Genomic DNA, 23,997 nt, shown 5'->3' with positions numbered 1-23,997 from the left:
GCCTCAGTGGCCTAATGGATAAGGCACTGGCCTCCTAAGCCAGGGATTGTGGGTTCGAGTCCCATCAGAGGTGTGCAGCAGAGTGGCGCAGCAGAAGCGTGCTGGGTCCATAACGCAGAGTTACATGGACAGAAACCATCCTCTGCTATGTAAAAATTTTCAAGTCAAACTCAACATCTCTCAATAAAAAAAACCTGTTAAAGATGATGTAACATTCAGCAACATCACAGTTGACAGTTGACCAACTCTAAAACCCTTTCTACACACTCCTAATTCAAACTCGTTTGGTGTGCACGAGTGTCCTTCAATGTCCACTTTTCTGATATAAGTAAGAAAAAAAAATTATTGTGTCAAAAGACTGAAATCTTTCGCTTTTGTGAAATGGATTAGAGGATCGTCTACCTGATTTCTTTTTATGCTTTTTATTTTGAATAGTCAAGTGGATAAGGCACTGGCCTCCTAAGCAAGGGATTGTGGGTTCGAGTCCCATCTGAGGTGTGTAGCAGAGTGGCGCAGCGGAAGCGTGTTGGGCCCATAACCCAGAGGTCAATGGACTGAAGCCATGCTCTGCTATGTATACATTTTCAAATCAAACTCAACATCTATCACTAAAAAAAACCTGCAAAAGATGATGTAACGTTCAGCAACATCACAATTGACACTTGACCAACTCTAAAACCCTTTCTACACACTCTTAATTTGAACTCGTTTGGTGTGCACATGAGTGTCCTCCAATGTCCACTTTTCTGATATAAGTCAGAAAAAAGAATTATTGTGTCAAAAGACTGAAATCTTTCATTTTTGTTAAATGGATTAGAAGATCGTTTACCCGATTTCTTTAAGTTGTGTTTTTTATTTTGAACAGTCACGTGGATAAGGCACTGGCCTCCTAAGCCAGGGATTGTGGGTTCGAGTCCCTTCTGAGGTGTGTAGCAGAGTGGCGCAGCGGAAGCGTGCTGGGCCCATAACCCAAAAAAATCTGTTATAGATGATGTAACATTCAGCAACATCACAGTTGACAGTTGACCAACTCTAAAACCCTTTCTACATACTCCTAATTCAAACACGTTTGGTGTGCACATGCGGCAGAGTGGCGCAGCAGAAGTGCCTCAGTGGCCTAATGGATAAGCCAGGGATTGTGGGTTCGAGTCCCATCTGAGGTGTATAGCAGAGTGGTGCAGCGGAAGCATGCTTGGCCCATAACCCAGAGGTCAATGGACAGAAGCCATCCTCTGCGATGTAAAAATTTTCAAATCAAACTCAACATCTCTCAATAAAAAAAAAACGTGTTAAAGATGATGTAACATTCAGCAACATCACAGTTGACAGTTGACCAACTCTAAAACCCTTTCTACACACTCCAAATTCAAACTCGTTTGGTATTCACGAGTGTCCTCCAATGTCCACTTTTCTGATATAAGTAAGAAAAAAGAATTATTGTGTCAAAAGACTGAAATCTTTCACTTTTGTTAAATGGATTAGAGGATCGTCTACCCGATTTCTTTAAGTTGTGTTTTTTATTTTGAACAGTCACGTGGATAAGGCACTGGCCTCCTAAGCCAGGGATTGTGGGTTCGAGTCCCATCTGAGGTTTGCAGCAGAGTGGCGCAGCAGAAGCGTGCTGAGCCCATAGCCCAGAGGTCGATGGACTGAAACTGTCCTCCGCTATGTGTACATTTTCAAATCAAACTCATCATCTCTCACTAAAAAAGAACCTGGAAAACATTATGTGACATTCATAGCATCACAATTGACACTTGACCAACAAAGAAACCCTTTCTACACACTCCTAATTCAAACTCATTTGGTGTGCACGAGTGTCCTCCAATGTCCACTTTTCTGAAATAAGTAAGAAAAAAAGAATTATTGTGTCAAAAGACTGAAATCTTTCTCTTTTGTTAAATGGATTAGAGGATTGTTTACCCGATTTCTTTAAGTTGTGTTTTTTATTTTGAATAGTCACGTGTATAAGGCACTGGCCTCCTAAGCCAGGGATTGTGGTTATGAGTCCCATCTGAAATGTGTAGCAGAGTGGCACAGCAGGAGCGTGCTGGGCCCATAACCCAGAAGTTGATGGACCGAAGCCATCCTCTGCAATGTATAAATTTTCAAATCAAACTCAACATCTCTCATTAAAAAAACCTGTTAAAGATGATTTAACATTCATTATCATCACAATTGACACTTGACCAACTCTGAAACCCTTTCTACACGCTCTTAACTCAAACTGGTTTGCTGTGCACATGAATGTCCTCCAATGTCCACTTTTCTGATATAAGTAAGAAAAAAGAATTATTGTGTCAAAAGACTGAAATCTTTCACTTTTGTGAAATGGATTAGAGGATCGTTTACCTGATTTCTTTTTATGTTTTTTATTTTGAATAGTCACGTGGATAAGGCACTGGCCTCCTAAGCCAGGGATTGTGGGTTTGAGTCCCATTGAGGTGTGTGGCAGAGTGGCGCAGCGGAAGCGTGCTGGGCCCATAACCCAGAGGTCGATGAACCGAAGCCATCCTCTGCTATGTATACATTTTCAAATCAAACTCAACATCTATCACTAAAAAAAAAACTGCAAAAGATGATGTAACATTCAGCAACATCAAAATTGACACTTGACCAACTCTGAAACCCTTTCTACACACTCTTAATTCAAACTCGTTTGGTGTGCACATGAGTGTCCTCCAAAGTCCACTTTTCTGATATAAGTAAAAAAAAAGAATTATTGTGTCAAAAGACTGAAATCTTTCACTTTTGTTAAATGGATTAGAGGATCGTTTACCCGATTTCTTTAAGTTGTGTTTTTATTTTGAACAGTCACGTGGATAAGGCACTGGCCTCCTAAGCCAGGGATTGTGGGTTCGAGTCCCATCTGAGGTGTGTAGCAGAGTGGCGCAGCGGAAGCGTGCTGGGCCCATAACCCGAAGGTCGATGGACTGAAACCATCCTCTACTTTGTAAAAATTTTCAAATCAAACTCAACATCTCTCATTAAAAAAAACTGAGAATGTAGCAAAATAAAGGGGAATTAGCTCAAATGGTAGAGTGCTCGCTTTGCATGTGAGAAGTAGTGGGATCCACGCCTGCGTTCTCCAGTCATCTTTCCTTTGTTCTTTTGCTCTCTGGAGGAAATGATTAACAGCTGGATGTGGCAAACGTGGGTGTAAACTGAAAGAAAGACAGCTCTTTCACATTAGCCTGAAGTCAGACTCAAAATTCTTCACTATAGATTCAATCGCCCAAATGAACTTAGTGTAAGCAAATAAAAATATTGCGACAAAAGCATTGTTTGAAAAGCCTGCTTGTAAAAAGTCGAATCAGAAATATTAACAAACTAACAACTTAAAATTCAAAGCCAACGAAAATGGGATTCGACCCCATGCGTGCAAAGCACAATGGATTAGCAGTCCATCGCCTTAACCGCTCGGCCACCTCGTCCTCTCGCTTGTAAGTTTGACCATAAAAATTTCCATCTTAAACTACAGCTGGTATAATTTCGATCCCAAATTGAAGCCTCATTAGATACACTGGCCTTGCGTGCAGAGGGTATGAATTCATCCCTCTTTCACAAAAATTGAATCATTATTATCTAAATGTGGTTTCATGTAGGGATGTTTGATTTAAAATTGGGCGAAACAAAAGCAATTACACTTAGGACAAGTCAAATTTACGGTTGGGGTTATTACAATCTCTTCAGTATATACCCAAATCCATTCATTTAGTCACCACTCATAAGGAGTTACCAGAGGTGAGTGTTGGAAGGAAGATCGACTGATAGAACGAGATCCTCCAGTCGTGGTCTGCTAAGTGACAAATGTAAAAGCTGCTAAGTACTTTGCTAGTTATACTCCATGTCAGAAATCCTCTGAATGGCATGCCATTAAAGTCGGACGATTTTACCAGTCTGTTACTGGTAAAAATAAAAATCCAAAGTTAAGCTGATGTTGCGCAATGATCTTGGCTTCCCCATACTGCCTACGCTAAAGCTATAAAAAAAGATGAGAGACTTGAATGAGTAAGTTCTATCACGTCGAGTCATTGTAGCATATAACAAATGATAAAATAATTGCATTCAAAGCATTTTTTGAAGAACTAAAAGTCTTTCAACTCCCCTGCTGATAACATCCAAATCCGCAATACCAAAGGCAAGCTGTATAGAATGTTTGTGTGACTTAAATAGGTAACAGAGAAAACACTGAGAGCACTTATTCTCGCACAAATGTGCAACTCAAGATCAGGCCGGTTAGCTCAGCTGGTCAGAGCGTGGTGCTAATAACGCCAAGGTCATGGGTTCAATCCCCATACTGGCCATGAATATCATTAACAACAGCACATGTGTAGGCGCCCTTCCAAAACACATGACTTTTAAAGATATATCAATATAGTTGATGCTGCTTGTCCTGGAACGGATCCCAGGGGAAGCAATGTGAGCAGACATCCCTAGCCCCGATTCTCACAGGACATAATCTACACCTCTTCTCAGGTGGACACACAGAAATACCAATGCAAGACCAGCAATGTATTATTTCTTGTGAGTCCTGGACCTTCCCTCAGGCCTCCTCACCGTGCAACTGATCCAAAATATCTCCCCTGGGGGGAATCTACATGATATTCTGACCAGATGCCCATACTGCCTGATCTGGCTTCATTCAAAGAAGAGCGGCAGAGACTGTATTCTCAGCGTATTCCAGATGACTACGCTTATCACCCTGATCCAAGAGGGTGAGCCTAATCACCACAGAGTGGAAGATGATTTCAGCCCTAATGCATTCGCAATCTCATTCATTTTGTCACCACTCATAAGGAGTGACCAGAGGTGAGCGTTGGAAGGAAGATCGACTGGTAGAACGAGATCCTCCAGTCGTGGTCAAAATGGTCTGATCCCTAAACTCTTCCACTTGAGGCAGCAACTGGTTCTAAGCAAGAAGAGGGCCCTCAACCCTTTTCCAACTGAGGATCAGAGCCTCAGACTTGGAGGCACAATTTTATTCCTGGCTGTGTCAGACTTGGCAGCAGACCATTCCTGTACCAGCCAGATGACTCAGGTGAGACCTAACGGACAAGGCGTCTGACTTCGGATCAGAAGATTGAGGGTTCGAGTCCCTTCGTGGTTGTCTTGTTTAGTTGTATGCTGTCATTACTGTACAGAAATCAAGAGCACTGTACTAAGTACTAACCAAATAAACACATGGTGAAAGCTGCTAAGTACTTTGCTAGTTGTATTCCACACTGTAAAAAAAAAATGTAATAAAACAGACTTTTACTGTTTATTTTACAGATTTTTTCTGTATTTTTAAAATACCATTTAATTTACAAAAAGAGACTGTGATTTTACATGACAAATGTAAAATAACAGGAAATCACTGTAACTGTGAAAACACACAATATTTCTGTTCTGTTACACAAAAAATTAGAAATACATATATTTATTGTTAAATTATGTTCACAAATGTAGCGTGATTTCACAAATATTTGTCTGTTATTTAATTAAATAAACTGTAAAATTCAACTTTAAAACTCTAAAAAAAAGTTTAAAAATCATTTAAAATTACTGAGAAATTAATAGTAAAATAACTATTTAATTTGTAATTTCACTATAATTTCTTTGTTAATTGACTAATTTTTTCATTGAAAATAACTACAATTACTGTAATTTCCTAGATGGTAACATTTAACAACATTATACAGTATTAACATTTATTTTGAAAGTACTTCAGCATGTCTGAATCAGGAGACATTCTACTGCTGCAACGTCTCCCTGCACAAACCATGGATGTATTATATTATCTTAGAACTTATAATACTTATAATACATTGCATAAACACACACTAAAAATTTTTAAAAAAAAAACGTCTCACATGCCCGGCACAGACTGGGACCTGAACCTGAACAATGTGATGACAACAACGCGACAATTCATTGGAGTACTGAAATGCGCGGTTCCCAGAAGAAGAAGAAGACATGCCATTGGCTGTTACAGGGACACTGAACATCTGACTTTGACGTGACGGACGGTTAACAAGTTCAACAACCACCGCGCGGCTGTTCCCGTTTGGTCGACATAAACTTTGAGCGAACAGCAGCTAATGTCCAAGCAGGAGGAAGGACGAAGGCAGAAGGCAAGTATCAAACTGAAGCTGAGTAGCATTAGCTTTATTTACCACCATGCCTCTGACTTTACTCAGCAAAAGGCACCGAATCCGCTAGCATGTCGTCAATTGAAATGTTAGCTAACTATGATGACAAAAGCATGGCCCTTGACGTCTTCACCTGTTGTCTGGCAGTGTAAGCTGCATTTAGTAGTCAGCCAGACCAGCCACTAACGTTAGTGAGTCATTACGTTTGCTTTTGTGAACTAACTGACACAGGCGGAGACAAAGAGGAACAACATTTGTTTAAAGCTGCAATAATGAACAATAATCGATTATTAACCCTCTTCTACATTTTCACGAGTTTTTTGGCCATAACTTTCACTGTATGACTTGAAATGGCATGATTTTTGACTAGGATAGGAAGCTTAAGTTTATGTAATGTGTCAAAATTTGGTTTTTAATTTTTTCCATTGTCAATAATACACTGTGGGCAAAAAAAATGCATGGTTGGGAATGAAAGCTTTACAGACATACTAACAGTAAATAAGGGGGGTGGGGCTTAGCAAAGGGTCAATACAGTTGTATACATGTGAAAGTGAAATTTGGGAATTGCACAAAACTAATGTCAATCTTGTATTCTGGTTATTGATTGGTTCCTTTGGCACTAAATCATAGATTAGCATGAAAAAAATGCTTTGTCAGAAGTCCCTGTCCTCTAGCCTCCACTTGCTCCTTTCTTTTCACGCAGACTGCTCCTTCTCCATTTGCAGGTGTCGCTAGTGAGCCATTTTAAGTGTATTTTCTTCCAAAGAAGAGAGAACAAATATTTTATAAATGATACTGAGATTTGGTAATGATTTATTTCAACCAGTTACTCTTTCTTAAAACAAATATTTTGATCTTCCTCTTGCCTCAAAAAATAGCAGGAGTGAGCTACTCTGCCGTTTTCAAGGTTTTTCAAATTTAAATTTTTAAACACTAGTCACTGGTCAACATGGAATTCAAAACAATACTGAAAAATATGTGAAGAATAAGCTAACAATCATCTTTTAGTTTATTGTGGGGAGATTTGCTAACACAGTTTAGGTCAACTACTTCACAACCAATGGCATTTATTTAGATTTTTGCAAATTTCATGTTTCATAAATTTTTTATTTTTTCTTCTTTCGCTATGCAGGTAAGTGTTGTGAATTGATTTTGTGGAGTAAACTGAAAAGGTGAGTACTGCACTGCAGTTAAGGATGTCAAAAGATTACACCTGTCGTATTTGTGGTGCTACAGTGAATACCCTAAAGGGGTTAGTGATGCATCAAGGGCTTCATAAAAATGAGCCACATTATCAGTATGCGTGTTGTATGGAAAGTTGTAAATTTCAGTCCAGAAATTACAATGCTTTTCAATTTCATGTTTACTGCCATCATTGGCGGTCTTCTAACGTGTCACAGTGTCAAACTTTGCAGGATCCCTTTCTTTGTCAACTTCCACGTTGTCAGAAACAGTTGCTCAACCTTAAAGACCTTCTCTGTCACCTAAAATCTCACATTTCAAGAAGAGAGGTAGTGAATCGCCCATTTAAAGACTGTGGTAAAACTTTTTCAGTGACATCATCTTTCACAGCCCACCTATCTAGGAAGCACAAAAACTCCACAGCTCTGCATGTCTCTGGTGCATACTGTCCTCCTTCAGTTCCTAGTGAGTCTCAGTCTTCTGCTGCTGAAAGCCAGGCAGATGAAGGGTCGGCTGATGAGCCTTCCAAGTACACCATGTATTGTTATGTGTGGTATGAATATTTGTCTTTCTAAACCACAATATATTAAAACCAGAAAACTATTACTACTATTACTTTGATTGTTATTGTTGTACTGGACTCAGTTGTAACAAAAATTGATTCAGTTGTTGTTGAAGTTACTTTTAGCTCAGTTTGTCACAAAAATGTTTCCATTTTCTCTCGTCCTTGTACACAACCGGAAACTCGACTTTGGCAGCGGAGAATTTTATGCTGTCTGTGGACCAGACCATTGTGAAGGCCATATCAGAATCTTCAGTGACGCTCTTGCTCTGATGTTTGGTTCGTACTACTGTATGAACATATCTTACCCATCAGCCCAAGCATCAACTTTGGAGTTCTTACAGAGGTAAGACAGCACAAGTCAATTTAATATATCAAAATAAGATGTATAATGCACATACTGTAAAACTGACCACTGCTCAAGTGCTGAAATGATTAGTACAAGGTTCCCAAACTTTGGCAACTCAAGGCCCACTTGAGCCAGCATTTGGGACAGACAAGCACTTGACCAAAGTTATGTTCTTCTCCCTGAAATAGTATTTGCAATACTACTACTAATAATGATAATCACTTGGATTTATATTGCGCTTTACAGAAATCATTATTCATTCATACACATTCTCACCAGTGGTGGTAAGCTAAGTTTGTAGCCACAGCTGCCCTGGGATAGACTGAGGGGAGCATGGCTGCCATTTCGCGCCAAACGGCCCCTCTGACCACCTTTAAACATTCATACACATACACAGTACTCACATTTTAATCTTTTCATTATGTCACTGTTCCACAGTTCCCTGTATGTCCAAACACTCTATCACAAGCAAACTCTATCTACACTGTTGTGTAACCTTATTGCAAAAGTAAGAAAACATTAAATTACAGTACAGTCCACAGTTACTAAAGCTATTTTTTTTTCATTTGACAGGTACCTCATCAAGATAAATCCTGACAAGGGATCAAAAGTGGAGCGGAACGCCACCAAAAAAACCCTTGCAGTTAGTCCAAAGGTTCTCACACTGATCACCAAAATTGCAGACTACAAGTGAAGGGAATAAGAAGTGCTCATAAGTTATGGATACTTTGTCCAAATTACAGACTGTTATGGATTAATATCCAGTGAGGATATGGATGCTTTGGATAGAGTGTAGTTTAATTTCCAGTGAAGTTTGACAAAGTTTCTAATCGATGTTGTGGATGTATGGTTACTTGACCAAGTTATGGGTGCCTTGGATAAGTATGGAATAATTTCCAGTGAAGTTTAAAATAATTCTGGTGTTATTAGGTGAGTATAGTTCTTTGAGTTGAAAGTACTTTGAATATTCAGGAAATCAATGTAAAACAAAAAAAATTACAATAAACAGTAAATTGTTGCAATACACCCATTATGTAGTTTCTTTTCTTTGACATGTTTTTAAAGATTAATCAAACTATGTTGTATACTGTTATATTACGTCTAATATCAAATAATATAGGCATATTGCAATGTTAATTTACCATCTTCATGGGTAATTTCATTGTTTTAAAAGTGAAATGTTTGTAATTAAATGTTAAAAACAAAGTGAAATAATTAAATATACATTTGTTATCTAAAATTAACAGTAAATTCTTGCAATTGTAAACCAAATAACTAGTTTTTCAACAGGTTTTTACATGTTTTGAAAGATGAATCACATTATTTTGTCATATACTGTTATATTACATCAAATATAAATTATTATACAACCTCTTCCCATAAAATAACGTCATTAAAACCAATTAATAACAGCACATTTCCGTAAATTTAAGCATTATTATTCGTAATGCAACGTTTATTTACCATTTTTCTAGGTAATTTAATTGTTTTAAAATGTGAAAATGTTTCTAATTAAATATTAAAAACAACCTGAAGATAAGGCAAAATCTTGTTAAAATTACAACTATAAACTGTATTTTAATTATGGAAAATAACCGTGTTTTTATGAGAAAGTAATTTTCTGTTATTTCACGGTATTTTTTTGGCGCCCCAGCTGCGGGAAAATTACCATTTTTTTTTAGGATTTTTTTTTTTACAGTGCATGTCAGAAATCCTCTGAATGGCATGCCATTAAAGTCGGAGGATTTTACCAGTCTATTCCAGATGACTACGCTTATCACCCTGATCCAAGAGGGTGAGCCTAATCACCACAGAGTGGAAGATGATTTCAGCCCTTATGCATTCGCAATCTCATTCATTTAGTCACCACTCATAAGGAGTGACCAGAGGTGAGCGTTGGAAGGAAGATCGACTGGTAGAACAAGCTCCTCCAGTCGTGGTCAAAATGGTCTGATCCCTAAACTCTTCCACTTGAGGCAGCAACTGGTTCTAAGCAAGAAGAGGGCCCTCGACCCTTTTCCAACTGAGGATCAGAGCCTCAGACTTGGAGGCACAATTTTATTCCTGGCTGTTTCACACTTGGCAGCAGACCACCCCTGTACCGGCCAGATGACGCATGTGAGACCATGTGGCGTAACGGACAAGGCGTCTGCCTTAGGATCAGAAGATTGAGGGTTCGTGTCCCTTCGTGGTTGTCTTGTTTAGTTGTATGTTGTCACATATGTACAGAAATCGAGAGCACTGTACTGAGTACTAACCAAATAAACACATGGTGAAAGCTGGTAAGTACTTTGCTAGTTGTACTCCGTGTCAGAAATCCTCTAAATGGCATGCCAATAAAGTTGGAGGCTTTTACCAGTCTGTTACTGGTAAAAAAATCCAAAGTTAAGCTGATGTTGCGCAATGATCTTGGCTTCCCCATACTGCCTACACTCAAGTTATACAAAAAGATGAGAGACTTGAATGAGTAAGTTCTATCACGTCGAGTCATTGTAGCATATAACAAATGATAAAATAATTGCTTTGAAAGCAACTTTTTGAAGAACTAAAAGTCTTTCAACTCACCTGCTGATAACATCCAAATCCCCAATACCAAAGGCAAGCTGTATAGAATGTTTGTGTGACTTAAATAGGTAACAGAGAAAACACTGAGAGCACTTATTCTCGCAAAAATTTGTCATAGGGCAACTCAAAATCAGGCTGGTTAGCTCAGCTGGTCAGAGCGTGGTGCTAATAACGCCAAGGTCATGGGTTCAATCCCCATACTGGCCACGAATATCAGCAACAACAACACATGTGTAGGTGCCCTTCCATAACACATGACTTTTAAAGATATAGCAATATATTTGATGCTGCTTGTCCTGGAACGGATCACAGGGGAAGCAATGTGAGCAGTTGGTAGAGCGGAGGACTGTAGGTGCACATCAACAGTTATCCTTAGGTCGCTGGTTCAATTCCAGCTCGAAGGATGTGCCAAACTTTTGTATACAGAGGCTCTTTTGGCCAACGCCGTCAATCCTTTCAAAGCTTTTGGAATATGCTGTTTTACGAAAGACTGTTCCACTCTCTATCGAACTTGCTAAGGGCTAGTGGTGCAATGGATAACGCGTCTGACTACGGATCAGAAGATTCTAGGTTCAACTCCTGGCTACCTCGGCACGCTGGTTTTAGTCTCTCACTTCTCCCACTGCTATAGAACAGGATCGCTTTAAACCTTCTACTCCCTGGGTATCCCAGCTCACTTACGCCCCAAAGATACCTCACAGTGTGTCGTCTTGCAACACATGTGGCTGACCCCACACCGTAAGGAAAGCTCGTCTTCCTCTTTATCTCTGCTGTCAATGATTTTGCTCCAAACACAAAAAAAAAACATGCCTGCCAGCCACATGCCGCAGAGCTACATATGCTATCCTTGGGATGCGAAGGTGTTTCGGATCACATCAAAGCCACACACGACAACAACCCACAGCCGGCCGTGATAGTATAGTGGTTAGTACTCTGCGTTGTGGTCGCAGCAACACCGGTTTGAATCCGTGTCATGGCAACCCCCAGACTGAATTTGTTTGCATGGCTGAAAAAAGATCCCACTTTCAACTTAGATTTCTTAAACTTTTCAAAAAATTATTTTGTCTACAAGCCTCTGTCCCGTATCAAAGGTCTGAAAGAATCAAACAGCACAAATGCAGAAGGTCTGCCCATTTAAAGAGCATAAAAAGGGTCAAAGTATCAAACAGGCCCCAATGAGAAATAGTGCCTTTTTAATGAGTCGCCAAGGCCGCATATGTTCTGTGTTTTTTAGCTCTTCTAAAGGGAGGGTTTTCACACACCGCCACACCCAAAGTATAAACATCCTAACAACAGAAGATGAAAATCATGTGCCAAAAGAATGGATGGATAGACCTGACAAAAAAGAACCAAAACAAAAAGGCTGGACTTTTGCGCTGGACAATGTGAGGGTATATTGAGCATCAACATCTGTGTTGGACGATGTGGAGACTTTCCCAGATAGATGCCAGATATGTTTTTGTAACGACTAAATGCATGATAGAAACTGAGGCTGATTTGATCTGAAACGCATCTGAAACTGATGGTTTGTCATCACTTTTTGTGTTTATTTAACTGATAAACAGGCCCAAGCCCCTGGCTCCCTTCCATAACTCATTTGGTACAGCAGAGAACTGCAGGTGTCCCATGATACGCATCTTAAGCCTGGTTACATGCATTCATACAGGATTCATGAAAAGGATGTTGGCTTTGCTCCCTTCGATAGCTCAGTTGGTAGAGCGGAGGACTGTAGGTGCCCAACAACAGTTATCCTTAGGTCGCTGGTTCAATTCCGGCTCGAAGGATGTGCCAAGCTTTTGTATACAGAGGCTCTTTTGGCCAACTCCGTTAATCCTTTCAAAGCTTTTGGAATATGCTGTTTTACGAAAGACTGTTCCACTCTTTATCTAAGTTGCTAAGGGCTAGTGGCGCAATGGATAACGCGTCTGACTACGGATTAGAAGATTCTAGGTTCAACTCCTGGCTAGCTCGGCACGCTGGTTTTAGTCTCTCACTTCTCCCACTGCTTTAGAACAGGATCGCTTTAAACCTTCTACTCCCTGGGTATCCCAGCTCACTTACGCCCCAAAGATACCTCACAGTGTGTCGTCTTGCAACACATGTGGCTGACCCCACACCTTAAGGAAAGCTCGTCTTCCTCTTTATCTCTGCTGTCAATGATTTTGCTCCAAACACAAAAAAAAAACATGCCCGCCAGCCACATGCCGCAGAGCTATCCTTGGGATACGAAGTTGTTTGGGATCACATCAAAGCCACACACGACAACAACCCACAGCCGGCCGTGATCGTATAGTGGTTAGTACTCTGCGTTGTGGTCGCAGCAACCCCGGTTCGAATCCGGGTCATGGCAACCCCCAGACCGAATTTGTTTGCATGGCTGAAAAAAGATCCCACTTTCAACTTAGATTTCTTAAACTTTTAAAAAAATTATTTTGTCTACAGGCCTCTGTCCCGTATCAAAGGTCTGAAAGAATCAAACAGCACAAATGCAGAAGGTCTGCCCATTTAAAGAGCATAAAAGGGGTCAAAGTATCAAACAGGCCCCAATGAGAAATAGTGCCTTTTTAATGAGTCGCCAAGGCCGCATATGTTCTGTGTTTTTTAGCTCTTCTAAAGGGAGGGTTTTCACACACCGCCACACCCAAAGTATAAACATCCTAACAACAGAAGATGAAAATCATGTGCCAAAAGAATGGATGGATAGAACTGACAAAAAAGAACCAAAACAAAAAGGCTGGACTTTTGCGCTGGACAATGTGAGGGTATATTGAGCATCAACATCTGTGTTGGACGATGTGGAGACTTTCCCAGATAGATGCCAGATATGTTTTTGTAAGGACTAAATGCATGATAGAAACTGAGGCTGATTTGATCTGAAACGCATCTGAAACTGATGGTTTCTCATCACTTTTTGTGTTTATTTAACTGATAAACAGGCCCAAGCCCCTTGCTCCCTTCCATAACTCATTTGGTACAGCAGAGAACTGCAGGTGTCCCATGATACGCATCTTAAGCCTGGTTACATGCATTCATACAGGATTCATGAAAAGGATGTTGGCTTTGCTCCCTTCGATAGCTCAGTTGGTAGAGCGGAGGACTGTAGGTGCCCAACAACAGTTATCCTTAGGTCGCTGGTTCAACTCCGGCTCGAAGGATGTGCCAAGCTTTTGTATACAGAGGCTCTTTTGTATGGGATCATGGGACACCTGCAGTTCTCTGCTGTACCAAATGAGTTATGGAAGGGAGCCAGGGGCTTGGGCCTGTTTATCAGTTAAATAAACACAAAAAGTGATGAGAAACCATCAGTTTCAGATGCGTTTCAGATCAAATCAGCCTCAGCTTCTATCATGCATTTAGTCGTTACAAAAACATATCTGGCATCTATCTGGGAAAGTCTCCACATCGTCCAACACAGATGTTGATCCTCAATATACCCTCACATTGTCCAGCGCAAAAGTCCAGCCATTTTGTTTGGTTCTTTTTTTGTCAGGTCTATCCATCCATTCATTTGGCAATTTCGGTCGGGGGGTTGCCCAGGGAGTAGAAAATTTAAAGCGATCCTGTTCTATAGCAGTGGGAGAAGTGAGAGAAGTGAGAGAGTAAAACCAGCGTGCCAAGCTAGCCAGGAGGGGAACAATAGTCATTTAAGGGAAGGGAAGGGAAGGGAAGGGAAGGGAAGGGAAGGGAAGGGAAGGGAAGGGAAGGGAAGGGAAGGGAAGGGAAACAGGAGGAAAAAAAACGGCTAGGAAGGTTTATTTGTCTATCTGAAACATTACAGCATCATCTCATTAATGACAATTACTCATGTCTCTTCTTTTTTTGTAGTGGCTTTACCTTCTGATAGGGATCATGCCATTTCTTCTGCCTCAGGGCTGGTCTATTTCCGGCGTTTGAAGGCCAAACCCCATTGCTGGCAAATGCCCTAAGCCTTGCCATCCACTCTTCATCTCCCATACCTTTATGGCTCTTTGGCTTGGAGCTCATCTGAATATAACATTAGAAATGAGGAGAATCAAACATAATAAAGTATTTATGCATTTTATACAGTTAACAATTGGTATGACATGAAAGCATAAAAAAAAATCAATATCAATAATATTTCTATACCAACAATAATTACAGTCAATTACTTATCTATCTATCTATCTATCTATCTATCTATCTATCTATCTATCTATCTATCTATCTATCTATCTATCTATCTATCTATCTATCTATCTATCTATCTATCTATCTATCTATCTATCTATTGACATTTTAAATTAAAAGGTTACTACTATGCTATAAAGTTAAGGTAAATGTGTCATTATAGTTTGGTCACAGAACGTGACATCATAATAACACTATTTTATTTAATCTTTGGTATATTATTTTTAGCTATTTAGCTGATTGGCCGAGTTCCATTGTGAGCTCGGGCGCTGATAGGCTCGGTTCATTGTGAGTCGGTGCGACATTGGCTAAACCGTTCAATGTGAGAATGGAGAAGGGCGAAGCCTATTGGAGGGGAGATGCAGACTAACCTCAGCGAGGTTGCGCCACAGAGACTCTGCCTGGCTTTTGTTGGCAGTGGGCGTGGCTTCGAGCTTGACTGCCCCCTCATGGTGGTAGATGCAAGCGTTCTGTATTTTTGCGTGATGAGACTTGAGTGAACTGCTGCTGATCTGTCAAACTTGAACCGAAAAGTAGGAGGTGCTATACAGCAAGATTAACTGGCTGATTGCGCCACAGAGACTTGCTGTAGTTGTCTGTGGGCGTGGCCTCGATCATTACGGCCTCGATCATTACCACCTCTCATCCCTTCATTAGAGTGTGTGTTCGATTTCTTTATGTTTGTCATAAGGTTGATATCTGCTGTGTAGGTAACAAGCAAAGTAGCACACAACAAGTAGTCAATAACTTCCTGCTCTGACTTGTTAAAGAAAGAGATTTAATGTCAAATTTTTTCCCAAGTGCCGTCATTTGGTCTCTCAGCCTTTTTGAATTTTTTCTTGTTTGTGTGTGACTTTCATAGCAACATGAGGAAAAGGTTCTTTTTTCACTTTGCTTGTGCAATTTTGACAAAAGACAGAGGAGCCTCCAGGTTGAGTTATGCATTACACTGCACTTAACAGGTCACCCTTGGAGAAATATTTTGCCAAGGAGCGTGTATAATACGTAAGGAGAGCGTTTTGCCGGCAGAATGTTTGCTTTAACTCACGTAATACGCATAAGTCAGAACATCCCTGGGTGGGCTTGAACCACCAACCTTTCGGTTAACAGCCGAACGCGCTAACCTATTGCGCCACAGAGTCTCTGCCTGGCTTTTGCTGGCAGTGGGCGTGGCTTCGAGCTTGACTGCCCCCTCATTGCGGTAGATGCAAGCGTTCTGTATTTTTGCGTGATGGGACTCGAGTGAACTGCTGCTGATCTATGTCAAACTTTAACTCGATCATTACCACCTCTCACCCCTTCATTAGAGTGTGTGTTCGATTTCTTTATGTTTGTCATAAGTTTGATAACTGCTGTGTAGGTAACAAGTAAAGTAGCACACAACAAGTAGTCAATAACTTCCTGCTCTGACTTGTTAAAGAAAGAGATTTAATGTCAATTTTTTTTCCCAAGTGCCCTCATTTGGTCTCTCAGCCTTTTTGAATTTTTTCTTGTTTGTGTATGACTTTCATAGCAACATGACAAAAAGGTTGTTTTTTCACTTTGCTTGTGCAATTTGACAAAAGACAGAGGAGCCTCAAGGTTGAGTCATGCATTACACTGTACTTAACAGGTCACCCTTGGAGAAATATTTTGCCAAGGAGCGTGTATAATGTGTAAGGAGAACGTTTTGGCGACAGAATGTTTGCGTTAACTCCTGTAATACGCATAAGTCAGAACGTCCCTGGGTGGGCTTGAACCACCAACCTTTCGGTTAACAGCCGAACGCGCTAACCAATTGCGCCACAGAGACTCTGCCTGGCTGTTGTTGGCAGTGGGCGTGGCTTCTAGCTTGACTGCCCCCTCATGGCGGTAACATTTCTACCTTAAAATAACAGCTTGAAAAAAATTGTGCGGCTAGAGTGAGTTTTAATATTACGATTGGCCTGTCTCCTATGCCCTTCGGGGGTCTGAGTTGGAAAAACTGCGCTATGTAACTTTGCTGGACCGGCCCGGGAGCTGAGCGGAAGTACTTCGACCTGCTTTCTGGCACACCTACCCCAAAAACAAATAGAACCCTCTCACGCTCCCAGGTACATTTGATTACTCTTACCTTCTCGCTCAGCATAGCTTGCACCTTCTGACTCCTCGCCGGTTCGTCAACAAACGTGAAACGTGAAACGTGAAAGCGAAAGGGTGTTGTATTTACGACAGTGTAACCGTACATTACCTCCAAGCCTGTAGGGGGAGCTCCATAATGGGCTTTTTGAGGAGTTACATTGTATTGCTTTAATGGTAATGATAAGTTAACTGTACTATTTTGGAACAACCAGTTTTATGCTGAGTATGTTTTATTTGTAATTAAACTGTAGAAAATGTGAATTTGAAGTGTTTTTATTGTACATTTTTGTGCTGAAGTGGAAAAACTTAAAGTACTCCTCAGTACATGTGTATATAAACATTTACAGGATGAAGCAGTAAAATTAAATATACTGACTTTGCTTTATATAGATGCTAAAAATTTAGACTACATACCATTAATATGCTATCTTATCAATAATACGCTCAATCACACTTTTTGCACATTTATATTAATAAAAATGAGTATTAAATGCAACTTATCACTTTACTTTGTTATTAGTTTACGTGCTAAAGTGTAAAAAATGCCCTTAAAATTACGTTAAAATCCAATATGAATATGCAAAAACTTTAGGATATATTTAAAAAATAAGCTTTCGGTGCACTGTTACGAAGATATGATTATGAAAATACAGTTTTTAAATGTACAAAAATATATTCAACAACATTTTAAATAAATAACTTTAACTTAAAATCTTTTTTTTAATCAATTCCAAATAAGTTGTAATATTGCAAAGATTAAAAGAGTTTTAATGAAAAAAAAGCTCAAAGTGTGACATGAGCATGATTCTCAAGTATCTGTAGATATTACACTTTTTTATTAGTACTTTAAATACTTTAAAGTTTGTGTATTTTGCACCGGTTTACTACTCAGTGCCCTTCCTGTTTTACACATGACGCCCAAAGAAGAGGAAAAACAAGATAAACTCTGATATGTGTTGAAGAAATGACGACATCTGCCTCATTTACTCAAATATATTCACATAAACAAAGGAAATGCACAGTTTTTACATGTTGAATTCAGTCTCTACACCGACATCCTGCTCTTCAGAGCAGCTATGTCCTCCATCTTCTCAAACAAGCCTTCGGTCACGGCGTTGTTTCTTTTGCTGGTCAGCACGTGGTACCTGCCCCCACACCTCTGGATGAGCGCCATCAGCTCCCCGTTCCTCAGGATGTGCTGCTCGGCACTCTCTCCTAAAGTTTCCCCCCACGTCAAAAGCACCAGCGTGCGCCTCCAGATCCCTTCCCCGAGCAGGCCCACGTGCTCCTCCACGGCCCTCCAGAATCTTTTTCTTGCAGTCTAAGTTGTCCTTTTCTTTTTCCTCTTTTGTCTGCCGCAGTTGTTGCTCGAGCTCTTTTAATCATTCATTCGCTGCTTCTATTTCCCTTTCTGTTTCCTCCAGTTGTTGCTCCACATCTGTTTTATAATCCAGATAAAGAGTTTCTTTCTCCTCCTTTGTTTCCTTTATATTTGATTTATTTCTCTTTTTCCTCCAGTTGTTGCTCCACATCTGTTTTATAATACAGATAAAGAGTTTCTTTCTCTTCCTTTGTTTCCTTTATATTGGATTTATTTCTCTTTTTCCTCCAGTTGTTGCTCCACATCTGTTATTAACTCAGAGACCATTTCCACTCATGACTTCCAGCTGTGTGAGGAGCATTACTGCCCCCTGCTGGACTGATTAGAAGTTATTAAGCTGCAGCAGCCTCTCAGCCATAGATATGTATAGAATGGCTTGATGTCTCATCCGCGTTGCTGGTCAACGGAGTCGAACGTCCGCAGATGGCCGCCATCTTACCACAGGCAGCTCTCTCGCCGACAACATTGTGTTGATGGTGAAACATTCAAGACATAACTTGCTTAATTCTGAAACGTTTAGGTTATTATAAACATCAAGGTAGTAAGCTAATTATCACACTACAGACGAAGTCCATATTTATTTTTTTGAATAAAAACGTAAATGTTTCCCGTTTATTTGCCCCATGACTGAACTTTATTTATCCAGTGGCTCCAAACACACACATAGGATCTCTATAAATCCAAAATACAGTATAATATAGAATAATTAATATATCATTAAAATATAATTAATATAGAATAATCTAAAACAAAGTGTAAAAAAAGAATATAGGCTATACAAGATGTACAAAGTAAAGAGAGTTAATTAAAATAAGTTATAGCACTATGGTTGAGTTATTGGCCATATTGCACTACACTTGTGTTAATTACACATTGTATGCACATAGTCTGACCATAAATAGATATGATATTCACAGTAGTGACATAAATTATTGCTCTCTCTCTCTTTTTTTCTTTTCTCTCTCTTTTTTTTCTTTTCTCTTTCTCTCTCTCTTTCTTTCTTTCTTTCTTTCGCGTGCGCATGCATGAGCGTCTGCTGCATGTGTGGACAGGAGAACGAATGTGAGGATTGCTAAAGGTTTGAACTTCACTCTTTACAGCGGTGTTTCTCTTTGTTTTTCGCACTTTAACATAGTTTGACTGGTTTTCACTGGTGTTTCTTTAGTGTCTTTTTCGGCAGCACCTAGCTTTTTAGCTGGGTGCGATGGTCGGAAGAAGTTATGGTTCTGAAGGCTTTCGGAGCCAGTCGGCGTGGATTTTTCGGTTGAGGAGTGTGGTTTGGCTGTTGGAGAAGTTGTTGGATGTGAAAGCGTGAAGGCAGCATCTAGAATGAATAATGCGGTAGTTTGGTTTTTGGACTCTATTGATAAAGTAAATAGCGTAGTTGAGAAGGGAATTGTTTTGAGAAACACGCAAATCACTGTTTTCCTACGGTGGCCGGGACCCGCCATTGCTGCAAATAAAAGTAAAGCTGCAAACAAAAACAAACTCTACTGCAAATAAAAGAGAGGCTGCAAGTAAAAAGAGCCACAACGGAAGTGGATAATCGGGGACTGCTTTTGCCGATTCACCTGTGTGAGGAGAAGAAATTTAGAAGAAGAAACGAGGAGTAATCACTGGGAAACGAATGAGAAAGTAAGTGAAAATGTTAGTGTTTAATGTCGCTACATGTGCTTTTAATGTGTTATTTGGTTAGGCTTTGTAGCCCCAGGTTTAAAATTGAACTGGAGGATGCTAGTGTGTTGTTAGCTTCGACTAACACGGAGAGACCGCTAACGAGAGGAGAATCGAGTTCGGTAACTTTACTCGAATATGCAGCAAAACACAGATATTATGCAGGCTACCCTCATGTGTAGTGCTTTTTCTAATATTTGACACTTAGTTGAACCCAAGATCATAGCTTGTCTTTGGGTCTCTGCATCCTTGTCCTGTAAGAAACTCTGGAGATAATTGGAATGACCATGATGCTAAAACATAACAGGAAAACTACAGTGAACAATTTTCTGTTCTTGTTCCTAGGTTTGATGGGAGCAATTTCGGTTTCCCAGCATCTGCCCAAACCCTGAACCACATTACCAGCATCACACTAGTGCCAGCAACTCCTAGTGGGGATGAGCGTGAAACTCTCTTTGGAGAACTGCAACGACAGAGTGGTCTAAGAGCTCCTTTGCAGTGGGAATCAGCTGTAGAGAACTACATCACCCTGAAAAACATGGCTGGTCTGTAAAACCTTTAGGGACATATTTGTGCTGTAACAACACCAAAACAAACCTTTTTATGTGTAGTATTTGCCATATGTCATTTTCCTCTCTCTCATGTCATTTCCTGTCTCTAATAAAGTTGTCCATGCCTGAAAAGAAATCTTTGAAAAAAAAAAGAACAGTCTGAAGTTTGGCATTTTTTGTTATAGAAGCAAGCTTAAGCTGCAAGCACGTTCCTGATATCAAATAATAATACAATAAAAAATGAGTGGTGTTGTATACCATGTATTTGCAATACAAAACAAAAATATTTAAAAAAAAAAATGTTGCAGTGCAACTTACATTTGAATATGCAACGTAATATATGACATAACTGCCATAAAAAATATAACAAATATCACAAATCTGCCATGAAAAATAGAAACGCTCACATCTCTCTTACTCACTGCATTAAAACTACACTAGTGAGTGAGACTGTGTGGCACCATTAACTTTTACCACAAGTAAATTTCTGGGTCTAAAACCACCCAAAGCCGGTGGAATTCTTGATGCCAAAGTCCATGTTGGCTTTGAAGGCACTATAAGTGTCCAAAAGAGGAAGCTTTAAAATGTTGGCACAGGTATTCGCCATTGGGAATGTTGATGTTGTAGAACATAGGAATTGAAGACGTGGCAGAGGACTCATGCCAGCAGGAGGCACACACTGCACACCTGCAGCGAACATTAACACCTCCTCCGAGGTCACAGAGCTGGCATCTTCTAAAAGTAGAGAGCATTGAAATCAATTGACAGTAAATACTATCTACATCAATCTTTTCATAATTTGTGTGTATAAAATCAGACGAGCAAATTGAGTAACCTTCACAATGGAGAAGATAGTTTTCCCAGTAAGTCATAGCTTTCTCTTCCTGAGCCCTCCTGTTGCTTCCCTGTTGACTAAGTTCAGGCTGGAACAGTTTTTTCATCTCTGCAGCAGACAGCTTCACATCGGCATGGCAGAGAGCAGGGCTTAAGACCGTTGGATGCTGCTGCAGAGCTGTCAGAAACGGCAGACTTTCAAGTCCAGCCTTGAATCTAAAATGCAATTAAAATATTCATGTGAAGTTGCATGCGTATCGTGTAGAAGTAAGCAAGAAAATGGGACAACAGCAACACATTTTTTCATAATTATTTCAGTGACAACAATAAAATACGGAAACCTTCCTCTCGATTGCAGTGCTGATCCTGGGGATGATGTACCACTTCAGGTACTCCTCTACAATCTGTTTTTTTTTCTTCACATGACCTAACATGCCTGAAGCATCCAGCAGTCTGCAACATGGCGCTGTACTGTACCATCAAGTCCTGAAGGATTTCCAATGAGGGTGCATTCTGAATCTAGAAGAAGAGATAATAGAGTACCACACATTTCAAATATGAATATAAGTAATTATAAAAAAAATGGTTATGCCAGAAGGATAATTAGAAAGAATGGTTTAAGTGGACAAAAATCTCTCTTCACTCTTATTCTAGAGTTTCACACCCTTCTATCAAGTATCCTCATAGCTCTTGTAGGACTTTCCCTATCTCCTCATCTGTAATGTCTCCTACAGATGCCTTGAAACTGCTCTGCCCTGAAATGTAGCTGACAAGATCCTGTGAGAGAAAATTGGGACCTGGTCCGCCATGTACAATGGAGACAGCAATCATCTTCCCTGCCAAATAATACTCATCCTCTACGATAGCTGTCCAAGAAAATTCAGAGTAAAGAAATATTAAATCAGGTTTCATATTTAAAAACACTGCATGGCTGAAATACAGGTTTTTTCGTTCCGGGCTGTCAGTACCTGTTGTTACCATATAATACATCCATGGTTGTTAGTTGTTTTTGTCTGGGGTAGACACTGCTCTAGAGTGAGAGCTTGTGGTGGTAGCCTACATAATATCTGTGTTTTGCTGCATATTCGAGTAAAGTTACCGAACTCGATTCTCCTCTCGTTAGCGGTCTCTCCGTGTTAGCCGAAGCTAACAACACACTAGCATCCTCCAGTTCAATTTTAAACCTGGGGCTACAAAGCCTAACCAAATAACACATTAAAAGCACACGTAGCAACATTAAACACTAACATTTTCACTTAGTTTCTCATTCGTTTCCCAGTGATTATTCCTCGTTTCTTCTTCTAAGTTACTTCACCTCACACAGGTGAATCGGCAAAAGCAGTCCCCGATTATCCACTTCTGTTGTGGCTTTTTTTATTTGCAGCCTCTTTTATTTGCAGCGTCTCTTTTATTTGCAGCGTCAGCGTTTCTTTTCTTTGCCGCTGCGTTTCTTTTATTTGCAGTAGAGTTTGTTTTTGTTTGCAGCGTTACTTTTATTTGCAGCAATGGTGGGTCCCGGCCACCGTATGGAGAGTGCTTCGAACAGTTTGTGTCCGGGGTGGGAGGGGTCGGCTACAATCTGATGCACGCCTATGACATTTTATTATAAATTATTTCAACAACTACACTGGACCAGTCATTCATCTATTGTAGGATCACAGTGTGGTTGTATGAATCTAATCTAAATGTTTGTAAGCATACCGTAGTAATTTGAAATTTATGTCACACAGTTAGCTGTGCGTGTTCTCCCTGCACAATGGAAGCTTGGGTTCTCTCCAGGTACTCCAGCTTCCTCCAATCCAACTAAAACATGCAAGTTAGGTTAACTGGTGATTGTAAATTGAGCCTAAGATGAGTGTGAGTATGCATGGTTGTTTGTCTTGTTTGTCTCTGTGTGGCCCTGTGATGGACTGGTGACCTGTGCTGGTGTCATAAAATGTCATAAAATGCCCGCCTCAGCGTCCTGGAGGCGTGCAGGTCCTGGAGAGATGGCAGATTGCAGCCGATCCGCCTCTCCGCAGAGTGGATGATACGCTGCAGCCCTTGTCCTTGGCGGTGGCCGCAGCGTACCAGATGGTGATGGATGAGGTGAGGATGGACTCGATGATGGAGGTGTAGAAGTGCACCTTCATCAATCTGATTGATTGACCATCTAATCCGATCATCAATCGAAACTTCTTTGTATCCATAAAAAAGAAAGCATGCGCGGTTGGAGCAATCATGGTTGGATTACTTTCCCCTGTGAGCTATGTGATGTCATTTCAACACTTTTCTAGTCGTACCCACAAACCTGAATTCGTGTTCACAGTGGAGAATTCGTAGTCGTAGAAATTAGAGTGGTATTCACAAGACTTTGCACTCACAGCTTTTAGATTCATACTCACATAAAAAAACATTCCTAACCCGAACAATTTCTCAGACTCATGTGTAAGACAGCAGAATTTTGTGTCCAACTTTATCATTACGAGCACGAATGGTTAGAATCATGGATACATCTTTTCGGCAGCGGTCTTACT

The 23,997-nt window shown here is 40.2% G+C and overlaps 9 non-coding genes across 9 annotated transcripts; 7 read left to right on the top strand and 2 right to left on the bottom strand.

Annotated features, from left to right (window-relative positions):
* On the top strand, window positions 1-73 carry trnar-ccu (transfer RNA arginine (anticodon CCU)). Its single transcript has one exon. It is a non-coding gene; the product is annotated as a tRNA-Arg (tRNA).
* Window positions 74-3,352: 3,279 nt separating this feature from the next.
* On the bottom strand, window positions 3,353-3,434 carry trnas-gcu (transfer RNA serine (anticodon GCU)). Its single transcript has one exon. It is a non-coding gene; the product is annotated as a tRNA-Ser (tRNA).
* A 799-nt stretch (window positions 3,435-4,233) lies between these two features.
* Window positions 4,234-4,307, top strand: trnai-aau (transfer RNA isoleucine (anticodon AAU)). The gene has a single exon. It is a non-coding gene; the product is annotated as a tRNA-Ile (tRNA).
* Window positions 4,308-10,925: 6,618 nt separating this feature from the next.
* Window positions 10,926-10,999, top strand: trnai-aau (transfer RNA isoleucine (anticodon AAU)). The gene has a single exon. It is a non-coding gene; the product is annotated as a tRNA-Ile (tRNA).
* A 1,488-nt stretch (window positions 11,000-12,487) lies between these two features.
* Window positions 12,488-12,576, top strand: trnay-gua (transfer RNA tyrosine (anticodon GUA)). The gene is given in 2 exon segments: window positions 12,488-12,524; window positions 12,541-12,576. It is a non-coding gene; the product is annotated as a tRNA-Tyr (tRNA).
* Window positions 12,577-12,690: 114 nt separating this feature from the next.
* Window positions 12,691-12,763, top strand: trnar-acg (transfer RNA arginine (anticodon ACG)). Its single transcript has one exon. It is a non-coding gene; the product is annotated as a tRNA-Arg (tRNA).
* Window positions 12,764-13,070: 307 nt separating this feature from the next.
* trnah-gug (transfer RNA histidin (anticodon GUG)) lies at window positions 13,071-13,142 on the top strand. The gene has a single exon. It is a non-coding gene; the product is annotated as a tRNA-His (tRNA).
* A 716-nt stretch (window positions 13,143-13,858) lies between these two features.
* On the top strand, window positions 13,859-13,947 carry trnay-gua (transfer RNA tyrosine (anticodon GUA)). The gene is given in 2 exon segments: window positions 13,859-13,895; window positions 13,912-13,947. It is a non-coding gene; the product is annotated as a tRNA-Tyr (tRNA).
* A 2,712-nt stretch (window positions 13,948-16,659) lies between these two features.
* On the bottom strand, window positions 16,660-16,733 carry trnan-guu (transfer RNA asparagine (anticodon GUU)). The gene has a single exon. It is a non-coding gene; the product is annotated as a tRNA-Asn (tRNA).
* Window positions 16,734-23,997: the final 7,264 nt, after the last annotated feature.

This window comes from Odontesthes bonariensis, chromosome 8 (assembly GCF_027942865.1).
Source record: "Odontesthes bonariensis isolate fOdoBon6 chromosome 8, fOdoBon6.hap1, whole genome shotgun sequence".
Classification (NCBI taxonomy): Eukaryota; Metazoa; Chordata; class Actinopteri; order Atheriniformes; family Atherinopsidae; genus Odontesthes; species Odontesthes bonariensis.
Note: the sequence above shows the minus strand (reverse complement) of the source record. Positions and strands in the feature narration are given on the sequence as shown.